Source organism: Pelophylax lessonae, assembly GCF_965119305.1.
Source record: "Pelophylax lessonae genome assembly, chromosome: 1".
Classification (NCBI taxonomy): domain Eukaryota; kingdom Metazoa; phylum Chordata; class Amphibia; order Anura; family Ranidae; genus Pelophylax; species Pelophylax lessonae.
The window spans coordinates 757335792-757347411 of record NC_138768.1 but is presented as its reverse complement, the minus strand read 5'-3'; the positions used below and the strand labels follow the sequence as shown (position 1 = coordinate 757347411).

General features: G+C 44.8%; 1 protein-coding gene across 1 annotated transcript in view; it reads left to right on the top strand.

Annotated features, from left to right (window-relative positions):
* The first annotated feature begins 2274 nt into the window (after positions 1 to 2274).
* KLF3 (KLF transcription factor 3) overlaps positions 2275 to 11620 on the top strand; it is an 81820-nt gene continuing 72474 nt past the window's right edge. The window contains exon 1 of the mRNA XM_082270784.1: positions 2275 to 2402. The gene's annotated coding sequence lies outside the window, so the exon portion shown is untranslated. The remainder of the gene's footprint in view (positions 2403 to 11620) is intronic.

Below are 11620 nucleotides of genomic sequence, written 5' to 3'. Positions count from 1 at the left end.
TTTGCAGTGCCATAAGTAAAACTTCACAACAAATGCCAGGATATTAGACATAGAAAATGGTATACATAAATGAGTGTGCTGTCCCGTAACAAGGAACAGTTCTTAAAATCCCCCGACCGAACGATAAATTGAAAGGTTAATGTGTTTCTCAGCCGACCTGTTTGCACTAGGCATATGTGACAAAATGACCAAAAATAGGATTTTTGCACACAGACTTTTTCTTATGTCAATAAGTTGATGTAGTATTAACACATAGCATACTGGTGTTGTATTTGGTGACAATACTTTTTAAAGGGACAGCACACTCATTTATGTATGCCATGAGAAATATTAGTGGTAATCCCCCGCTCCATCGCGGTTCAGTTTTTGTGGTCCCGGTATATTGCGGGTTTTTTTGTAATGTTATTTTACTATATAAATCATTAAAAATGAAATATTTTTGTGTTTTCCATAGCTCTTGCTGTGTCTCTTAGTATCTTTTATGTATTTAAATGAGTTTCTATTGTTTTAAAAGTGTGTTTAAAGACCTTAAAATGCTTTTACACGTACAGTGACAGTAAAAAAATCATGCCTACAATGCATTTTAATAGGGTTTTTCTATTTCGCGGAATTTCACTTTTCGCGGCTTGGTCCGGAACGTAACCCCCGCAATGGAGGGGGGGTTTACTGTATTCAGATTGCACATATCACTTCTATTATTTCCTAATCAAATGATGACTGATTCCAGGGGAAATGTAAAAAGTGTCCCCCCCCCCCTTTCACTCTATAACTCCCCAATAATGCCAGGAGTATGTGTTCTGTGTCAGGGTTATGGACAGTCTGTGTCCTATACACAGATTACTGGGGTGTTGCTGGGATCTGTAGTCCCTCTGATTGCACAGTATGTCAGGGCCGGATTAAGAGCATCATGGGCTTGGTGCTGAGGATTTTGAAGGGCCTTAAGGGCCGTGCCTTGGCATGCACCCAGAGGAGGAAGGGTGCAGCCATGCATGCCTAATTCAACATGGGATGCTGTCTCTGAAGCCCATAAACACATCCATGCATCGGCAACTGTCCCTCCTTGTCCGGCCTTCGCGCTGTGTGGGGAGGTTCTGAGGGTGCTGAAGAGCGGTAACAGTGAATATGGCCAACCCGGGGCCTATATAAAAGGTAGGGGCCTGGAGCTGCAGCTCCAATAGCCCCTACGTTAATCTGGCCCTGCAGTATTTAGAGCAGTGTGTTCTGGTACTGGGGGTGTTGCTGGGATCTGTAGTCCCTCTGATTGTACAGTATGTAGGGCAGTGTGTTCTGGTACTGGGGGGTGTTGCTGGGATCTGTAGTCCCTCTGATTGCACAGTATGTAGGGCAGTGTGTTCTGGTACTGGGGGGTGTTGCTGGGATCTGTAGTCCCTCTGATTGTACAGTATGTAGGGCAGTGTGTTCTGGTACTGGGGGTGTTGCTGGGATCTGTAGTCCCTCTGATTGTACAGTATGTAGGGCAGTGTGTTCTGGTATTTTGGGGGGGGGGGTGTTGCTGGGATGTGTAGTTCCCCCCCCCATTTGTATAATGTATAGGGCAGCGTGTTCTGGTACTGGGGGGTGTTGCTGGGATCTGTAGTCCCTCTGATTGTACAGTATGTAGGGCAGTGTGTTCTGGTATTTTGGGGGGGGGGGGGGGTGTTGCTGGGATGTATAGTCCCCCCCCCATTTGTATAATGTATAGGGCAGCGTGTTGTGGTACTGGGGGGTGTTGCTGGGATATGTAGTCCCTCTAGTTGTACAGAGTGTAGGGCAGTGTGTTCTGGTATTGGGGGGTGTTGCTGGGATCTGTAGTCCCCCCAAGTTGTATAGGGCACAATGTTCTGGTATTTTTTTTGGGGGGGGGTGTTGCTGGGATGTGTAGTCCCCCCCCCCCATTTGTATAATGTATAGGGCAGCGTGTTCTGGCATGGGGGGTGTTGCTGGGATATGTAGTCCCCCCCTGGTTGTGGAGTGTGTAGGACAGTGTGTTTTGATATGGGGGGCAGTGTTGCTGGGATCTGTAGTCCCCCCCTGTTGTGGAGTGTGTAGGACAGTGTGTTCTGATATGGGGGGGGGGGCGGTGTTGCTGGGATCTGTAGTTCCTCTGGTTGTAGAGTGTGTAGTGGAGAGGACAGATCGGAGGAGAGGGGGAGGGGAGGGAGGGGATTGGCCGGCGGCGTTGTGTAAATATATATTTATAAAGTGTCAATGTTGACTGGTCCCATCCTCCACCCAGCTCCATCCTCCACCCAATGGGCGTGCCCGACCCTGCCCCACCCTGCCGGCTGAGTGCCGCTGCTCAGACCTCCCATCCTGGCCGTGCAATGAGCCCCGACCGTCTCCGCACACACACCGCTCCGACCGGGATCAGCGCCGTGCTCACCCAGGAGGAGCTCCGAACAGTAAGTCCCCTACCTTCTCCTACCTAACGGGGGGGGCTCCGCTCTGGATGGAGTTCTATTGGCACCGATCACCTGGGGGCTCCGGTCCCGGGACTCCGCTCTCCTCTACACCCGGCATAGCGATCATTACTCAGGACACCGGACTCCACTGATACCTACCTGCCTCTACCACTTACTTCTACCAACCCCTACCTCTGCAACCTACTTCTGCCACCTACCTCTACAACTTCCACCTCCCTCTGCCACCTACCTCTACCCCCACCATCACCTCCCTCTGCCACCTACCTCTACCTCCACCATCACCTACCTCTGCAACCTACTTCTACCAACTAACTCTACCATCACCTACCTCTACCACTTCTACCATAACCTACTTCTACCACCTACCTCCCTCTGCCACCTACCTCTACCTCCCTCTGCCACCTACCTCTACCTCCCTCTGCCACCTACCTCTACCATCACCTACCTTTACAACCCACCTCTACCATCTACCTACCTACCTACTTCTAGCATCACCTACCTACCCCTTCTACCTGCCTTCTCTGCCACCTACCTTTACCCCCTACCTGCCAGTGGTCCTGATTACTTTGTACAATGTTTACTAAACCCTCCACACACACATTGGATGGTGATCAGAGGGAAGGATACTTTGTATGGGTATGTTGTCCTGTGTGATGGTATCCATCCTCTATATATCTTCATTTCATTCCTAACGCCATCCCATCATTATATATTATATTATAATTTATTATACACCGTACATCACATTACTAAATTTGGATGTTATTGGACCGATCAGCAGAACAGATGTGGACACCATGGGGGAGTCATCCCAGGACTGCTTTATATCCCCATTCCATTTCTTCATCACCTTTTTATCCTGACATCCAGGACCGCTGGGTGGAGGGGGGGGGGGGGGGGGGTCTGAATGAAAGCTCCTTTATCACCGACCATGTGACATCAATATAGTTCTTCTCTACTACTTGCCATCCTCTGACCGCACACTCAGATGTCACTTCTGCAATGATAATATTATAATAATGTTGTTTAATATTTTTATTTGTGTTGTTTTGATATGTCATTATTATTTGTACATTTTTTATTTTAATAACAATTACATTTGTAATAATTACTACTACTAATAGTTGTTAAATATTTATATAATGCATTATTGTTCTCATTTGTGAAAAATATAATATTATTATAATTATTATTGCTGCACAAAAGAGAATGCAATATATAACAACTATGGTTGTTATAATAATAATAATAATATTATTTTTGTTGATGTTATATTTTATATTTTCAACAAATGAGAATAACAATGATGTATATAAACATAACAACATAAATGTTATTCTCAGTTGTGAAAAAATATAATTTGGTAGTAGTAATAATATTATTATTTATTATTATTTATTATTATTCTAGTTTCCAAAATTGAAGGCAGAGTTGAAGGACTGGCTGTGGACTATCCTTGGAATATTATCAGTACACACATATTCCCATGTACTGGTTGATATGGGGAGAGTGGGGTGTGTGTACACAGCTGTGTGGGACCTTTAATTCCAGGGAGAGGAGATTATTTCCATTGTATGTATGGGTAGTGACACCTCCTGGACTCCTGTATAGTGGAGGAAGCGGTGGTGTGTGGCAGACCATGGTGACCAATAACAATTTAATTTCTGGCTGTTGGGGTGAAGGCAAATGATTTCTGATTGGTTGCTGTGAGTTACGGCGTGTTTCTTCTTAGCACATGTCAGTATCTGTCATCTTTGATATGGAATTCTTTGCTCACAGCAGCCTCATTGGTCAGCAATGATTAACATTGTGTCTTCTGTCCTATTGTTTCAGTATGACCAGTTTACGATTGATCATAAGTGGTTGCCATGAGTTACTGCACTTAATTGATTTTTGTATAGTCTTCTGAATTTGATCAAAAATACTTTTTGATGTAAGATTTTGTGGTTCTGTAGAGCTTGTACCTTTTTTATAAGTCACAAAATATTAGGGAGATTCCATGGACCAATCACAGTTGATCTTCTAGTGCTTGGCGTGCTCTAATATGTTTTAGTTGGGCTGTGCTGGGTTACATGACTTGTACATTAGTGTTTGCTTTTTGCCTGGATTTATTAATCATCGCCCTGGTTCTGCTGATCAATTTCCCGTTGTTGGGTTGCCGGAGTGTCAGGACTAAAAAAGCAGACTTTGTCCTCAGTCTGCCCTTCACTCTGCCATGAGCGGGTCAGCGCTGGGAACAGATGTGGCTTCATGGGTACAAGGAGCACAGAGCCTGCACTGTACAGACCACACTGATTCACTGTGATCTGAGTGTAGTCACCGTCCTTTATATTGCCCTGAGAACAGAAGAACTGAATCATTTTCCTTTCACACATACAGGAGATGGGGAAAATGCCTTTCCCTGGCTGTAGAAGCGTCTGGGGTATTGAACACTGATCCCTGGGTTAGCACTTGCCCCTGATCTCTGGGTTAGCACTTGCCCCTGATCTCTGGGTTAGCACTTGCCCCTGATCCCTGGGTTAGCACTTGCCCCTGATCCCTGGGTTAGCACTTGCCCCTGATCCCTGGGTTAGCACTTGCCCCTGATCCCTGGGTTAGCACTTGCCCCTGATCCCTGGGTTAGCACTTGCCCCTGATCCCTGGGTTAGCACTTGCCCCTGATCCCTGGGTTAGCACTTGCCCCTGATCCCTGGGTTAGCACTTGCCCCTGATCCCTGGGTTAGCACTTGCCCCTGATCCCTGGGTTAGCACTTGCCCCTGATCCCTGGGTTAGCACTTGCCCCTGATCTCTGGGTTAGCACTTGCCCCTGATCTCTGGGTTAGCACTTGCCCCTGATCCCTGGGTTAGCACTTGCCCCTGATCCCTGGGTTAGCACTTGCCCCTGATCTCTGGGTTAGCACTTGCCCCTGATCTCTGGGTTAGCACTTGCCCCTGATCTCTGGGTTAGCACTTGCCCCTGATCTCTGGGTTAGCACTTGCCCCTGATCTCTGGGTTAGCACTTGCCCCTGATCTCTGGGTTAGCACTTGCCCCTGATCTCTGGGTTAGCACTTGCCCCTGATGCCTGGGTTAGCACTTGCCCCTGCTCATCGCTCTGTACTCCTAAGTAAGCCCTGGACTTTTTAAAGGGGGGGGTTCCATCCTCAGCTCAGCTATGATAAGAAAAATACTCTACTGTGGACTGGAAGGGGTTAAACAAACTTTCTTTCTTCCTCTTGTGAGTTGCAGCGAGATGATTTCGGATTGTTGTCTCGCGGTGTTGCGCTTTGGCTTTTTAGCCAATGAAACACCCCAAGCTGTGAGACCACATTGAAGCCGGTGGGCCAGGGTCCAGATCCGGGCTATGTCTGAATGATGTTACCAGGCTAGATGGCAGCAGTAGGACTTTTTAAGTGGTTGATGCCAATGCAGGAGGATGGGGGGGGGGATTCCATTCCCTATTGCAGGGATTTTCCATAACACTTTGGCGAGGTTCACACCTTATTTGCATCTGAATTTTCCTGCATTATATTGGTTTTTTTTTTTTTTTTTTTTGTGCATTTTTTTTTTTTTTGTGCATTTTTGTATAAATCTGCATAATTTTAGTAGAGGTTGCTTGGTGGTGGGGACTTGTTGTCCTGCATCAAAATGGTATGGATAGGGTTAACTGCCATTGGCCAAGGCTTGTTAATACCTGTAGACAAGGTATCAAAATGCATGTTATATGTGTCATTTACTTCTATGGGCCCTTCCAATGCGCTTACATGCATCTCTGAGATGGGAACAGGCACAGTTTTTATCATGTGGCTATGGTTAGGTTGGACACGTACATTTTAAAGCGGAACTATACTCACCTTGGCTCCAGCAATGTGACGTCCTGGCTCTCCCGGCCAGCTGCTGACATTTTCTAGTGGCCCTGTTTCCAGGTATTGAGTGTTTCCAGGTATTGAGCGCTGGCCATTTTTTATTGGCAAACACAGGAGTGCAGTCAGCTTTGGCATTGCTGAACTTCTACAATGTAAATGAGCCCTCCAGGACCAGGGGCTGAATGTAATGTGGAGGCTGCCATTGCTGGAAGTAAAGAAAATGCTACCTGCTTGGCTGGCTCTGGCTTCCCAACCATAGTGAATTTAGAACTGATTGCATGCCTATTTGCTATAGGTTAGCTGCCAAGAAGTAATATTGTGCCATGATCCACATGGCAGCCAGATAACTAGCATTTTAAGAAAGAGAGATCAGCAATGGCAGCTTCTGTATTTGTCACAGGGTAGGTTTATCAGAAGCAATGGTGGAATCCCATAGTTTGGCCACATTTTCACAGATTTATCCCAGTGCGCCATTGCTCACTGGTGCACCATTGCTTGACCTGGACGTTGTATGTGAGATCAGTCACTGAGGCCTCCATAGTGATATTGCTTCCCGCTGGCAGTTGTGACACCTCTGATTGTTCAGTTGGAACTCTGTATATGCTTTTTGTTGTGTGGAATGTCCTGTATCCTTTTACATGTATGTGCGTCCGTTCTTACTAGCATGCAAAGAAGGTGGCTTTATGAAATAGGCAATTAGGCTGATTCTGTTTTTACATTTCCTCTTCTCTGCTCCATCCTGATTAGATAGGCTGGCCCTAAACACATCAATTACCGCTGAATCAGCTGAAATTCCTTTCATGGGTGGCCCCGTCGGCACCACCTGACTCGACAAAAGTCAATTTTTGTTGAAGGGGCCAGATAGAAAATCGTCAGCCAAAGAGCTCCTGCATCCAGTCCGACGCAGGCAATGATCAGGTATTCTGACAGCTGTGGGTGCTGTGGCTGTCAGAATACAATAGCCAAAATGTAAATTGAAGTGCCACACCACTGCCCAGATTCCAAAAAAAGTTGGAGGGGGCAAAAATATGGATTGTCCCCCTGCTTTGATTGGAATAAAGTCCTATCTGGGCCTTTTACCAGTAGTATGGCGCTTCAGTTGGCAAAAAAAAAGTGAGTGAGGCCTGTCCTGCAATTGCAGTTGTGGTGCAGATTTTTTAAAGAGGCCGTGAGATGGCGATATCGCCTTCCATCTGCCGATCAACCACCCTCCGTAACGAGAGATACCGCGGATCACTTTTGTCAGTGGCTGCTGCTACTGTCAATGAGCCCTTAGTCCTGGATCACCTGACGCTAAAAGCGGTGCAGGAACCACTTTTTCATATCGTTGCGACACCGCAAAATCTGTGTCGCAACAATTTGAACGGTTCAACTGCCAACAAAATGGTGCTACTTGCTATGCGATTTGGACCTGCCAAATCACGTGACAAGTCTCACTGGTGGGAACGGGGCTTAGGGCTCTCTAAGATGGGTGGCAAAAACAGGTGGCTAAGCTGTGGTTTTACTGCCCTCCAGCTGCCAACCTGAATTGTAATCATTCATCCAGACATGGCTGTACACATGCTGCGCCTGCAATGCTTTGCATCACAGCTGTGTCATTTGTAACTTGGGGTGGCATGGCCCGTCAAACTCGCCTATTGAGTTCAATGGGGGCACCCCAAAAGCGTGAGCCAAATGCTCGGCTCGCAGTTCCATTGCAATCCTTTCGAATTGTCATTCGACAATTTTAAATATAAAAGGGGGGGTTTACAGATGTTTAGCAGGTGATAGTAGTGCCTCCTGAGCGCCTGTGAGCTGCTGCTATAATGCCCTCTGAAAAAAGATCCACTGAGGATCACTTTTCAGAGGGCCGTAAGCTTATTAGGGATGCACAGATTTATTGGTCGAAAAATTGGGTTAACTGCTTTTTTTTCTTTTTTTTTTTTTTTATGGTAATAATGGGCAAAAAAGAATCGTATTCGTTCAAATTCATCATATTATTGAACAAGTTGAATATATAATACAATTATTTAAAAAAATATATATATTTATATAACTTTTATTTTTTTTAAAGTGTCCGATTTTTTTTTTTTTTTTTTGCCTTTCAAGTTAATGCTGAATTTACGGTTTCAGTCCAGAATTTTCATTTCGGTTCACCACTACAGTCACAAGTACGAAAGAACGTAATCTTTCAGGAAAGTGACAGGTCGTGTTTTGGTTTTGTTGGTTTGGTTTTTTTTTTTGTTTGTTTTTTCCCCTGAATTTAACATTTTGGATGTTGGCATAAGAATGAAATTGGTTGAGCTTTTAATTGAGGCTGTTGTAGAATGTTTTGTTACATTTGGTGTATCAGTATTATGATTTTTTGTTACATTTGGTGTATCAGTATTATGATTTTTTTTATTACTTTTGGTGTATCAGTATTATTTTTTGTTACATTTGATGTATCAGTATTATAATTATTTTTTTATTACTTTTGGTGTATCAGTATTATGATTTTTTGTTACGTTTGGTGTATCAGTATTATTATGATGACTTTTATCATTTAGCGACAATTAGACAATCCAGGTTAATTGGTTTTAATGAAGAAATGAATGGTTCCCGGCGTGATGGGGACCTTAGTCACACCATCCAGGACTGGCAGCTTTCATGTGTTTGTAAACAGGGCTGTTCCTGCTTCTAAGCTGTTGTTATTATTCACACCCATAGAGCAAACACCTCCACCCGCTCACTCGCTGGGGCTGTAGAATGTGAGTGCAGCTGCTCATGAATATGGCTCAGTGAGGGCTGTGTGTGCTCTGGGCTGCTCAGCCAGGAGACTTGTTTCCTTTTCTTTGTTTCAAGGCTGGAGTTTGCGTCATACATTCCAAATGGCATATGTGTGCTCTTTCCTGTTTCAGGCTGTTCCAGATCACGGGTCTGACCAAACCCCTGTCCCTGCCCCAGCTACTCCTACACCCCACCCAGGGTGGTGACACCTCTGATCACCCGGGCTTAACCCTTCGTCCCTGACAGTCAGAGGTGTGACACACCACACAGAGATGACTACCAGAGACTGTAAAACATCAGATGATGACATGTTAACAAAATTGTATTAATATATTTAAAGCTGAAACTTTTTTTGTTTGCTAGTGGTAAGGGGTTAGAAGCTCTGTCAGGGGACTATTGCTGCCCGTTAAGTGAGATTTTTAACTTTCTCTATTTGTCCTGGCGACTTCTGTCACTGGGGCTGAAAGTAAAAGAAAATTAAAACTGTTTGAGTTGTCACCAGAACAGGAATAGAGGGAAAATCTATGAATGTGGTCACCTCTTCTGGTAACAGGGGTCTTAAACTGGCGGCCCTCCAGCTGTTGCGGAACTACAAGTCCCATCATGCCTCTGCCTACGGGAGTCATGCTTGTAACTGTCAGCCTTGCAATGCCTCATGGGAATTGTAGTTCTGCAACAGCTGGAGGGCCACCAGTTCGAGACCCCTAATCTTAGGCTGGATACACACTATCCAACTTTTGTGGTTAGATTTCCTTCAGATTTACCTTTTCTATGTAGTGCAAGGGCCTGCCAGATTGCATACAAATTGAAAGTGTTTAGGTTTGACCTCATATTATATGGTTTTGGTAAGTCTAAAGGAAAAAGTCTTCAGAAATTCTTATAGTGTGCCCATAAGGCCTCATTCAGACGGCAGCTTCTTTCAGATGTATCTAAATTCCACATCTGGACTAGGCGGTCTCTGTGCTATGGCTGGACAGCTAGCCGCATCCAGAACCGCCATGTCTGGACACATTGGGGTTGATTTACTAAAATTGGAGAGAGGAAAATCTGGTGCAGCTCATAGAAGCCAATCTGCTTCCAGGTTTTTTTTTTTCTGTCAAAGCTTAATTGAACAAGCTGAAGTTGGAAGCTGATTGGCTAGCATGCACAACTGCATCAGATTTTGCACTCTCCAGTTTTAGGCTGGGTTCACACTGATGCGATGCGGCAACCAGCACGATTCCTGTGCGGGTTCTCGCATCGCATCAGACTCTTTAGATTAGATTTGACCTGTACACAAGCTAAAACGTTATCTCTTGTTTTGGGAACAACAAATATTTCAAGTAATGTTTGCTATCTGTGACCCTGTTGGGGAGATTTCACCTCACTTCCTGTCTCTGTGACAGCAGGACGAAAAAAAAAAAGTATCACTGGGGCACTGAGTCTTAGGGATTTGGTGCAAAAAATTAATTCCTAATAAATAAAACAAAATAAGCCTTAAAATCAGCTGCATTCACTTATATCTGAATACAAGACATATAGCCCCGGTTCACATTAGTGCGATTGCGGAGATCGCATGTAATTCGGAGCTCCTAAATTACATGCGATCTCATGTGCGGTGTGAATTTCAGCAATTCACTTTGGCTGAATTTGCACCGCATCCGCACTAAACTCGCACACACAGCTTTTTTTTATTTGCAGCAGAATCGGATCGCATAGTGGTTCACACTAGTGCGATCCGATTCTGTGCGAACCTGCAGATCGCACTGCGATATGCGATCTCAACTGGGGGTGTTGTCAACTTTTAATTGACACCCCCTGCGTATTGCATATGGCAGTGTGAACTGCCAGAGGTGCGGATGCGATGCGGGATCACGCTGCATATTCACAGCGTTCCCGCATCGCACAAATGTGAACCAGCACATACTCTCAATTATCAATTAAACAATAGTGTTGCACTATCCCCCTTTTTTTTTTTTTTTTTTTTTTTTTTTTTTTTTTTTAATTTATAAATCCACAAAACCATGACCCATATCATGAATTGATATATAATCGCACCAATAAAAGTGAATAAAGGCAATGAATAGTCCACCAGAGGAGAAATCAATACTTAAATGTCCGTGATGTAATATAAAGTTTGTGTCAAGAGTTGTGCAGCAGTGCCATCCGAACGTCATGACTCATTAGCAAATATATATTACTTAACTAAGGCCCCGTTCACATCTGGGCGTAGCAGAAACGCGTGTTTCTGCCCACCTTTCCGCAAACGCGAGAAAAACGCACCAAACGTGGGTAACAGTCACGCATCTTGATGATAAAAAATGTGTCGCAAAACACTCTCGGCTCAGTGCCAAAATCTGAGCTTCTTTGGCGCATTTTTTGAGTGGATGCTACAAAAAATGTGCAAAAAAAGCACCATGGTAGCGTCGCTTGTGTGTGAGCAGGCCCTAAGAGATCTACAGCACTTCAGTAAGATGTCAAACAGGATCCACTCCGGGTGCAGCCTGTTCAATCATTGAATCCGCGTCAGTCTTGGTCAGTATATAAAAAAAAAAAAGGCACCCAGTACAAGGAGGAAAAGATGGAACTACACAAACGGGGCCTATTCACACTATCAAGTTGCGG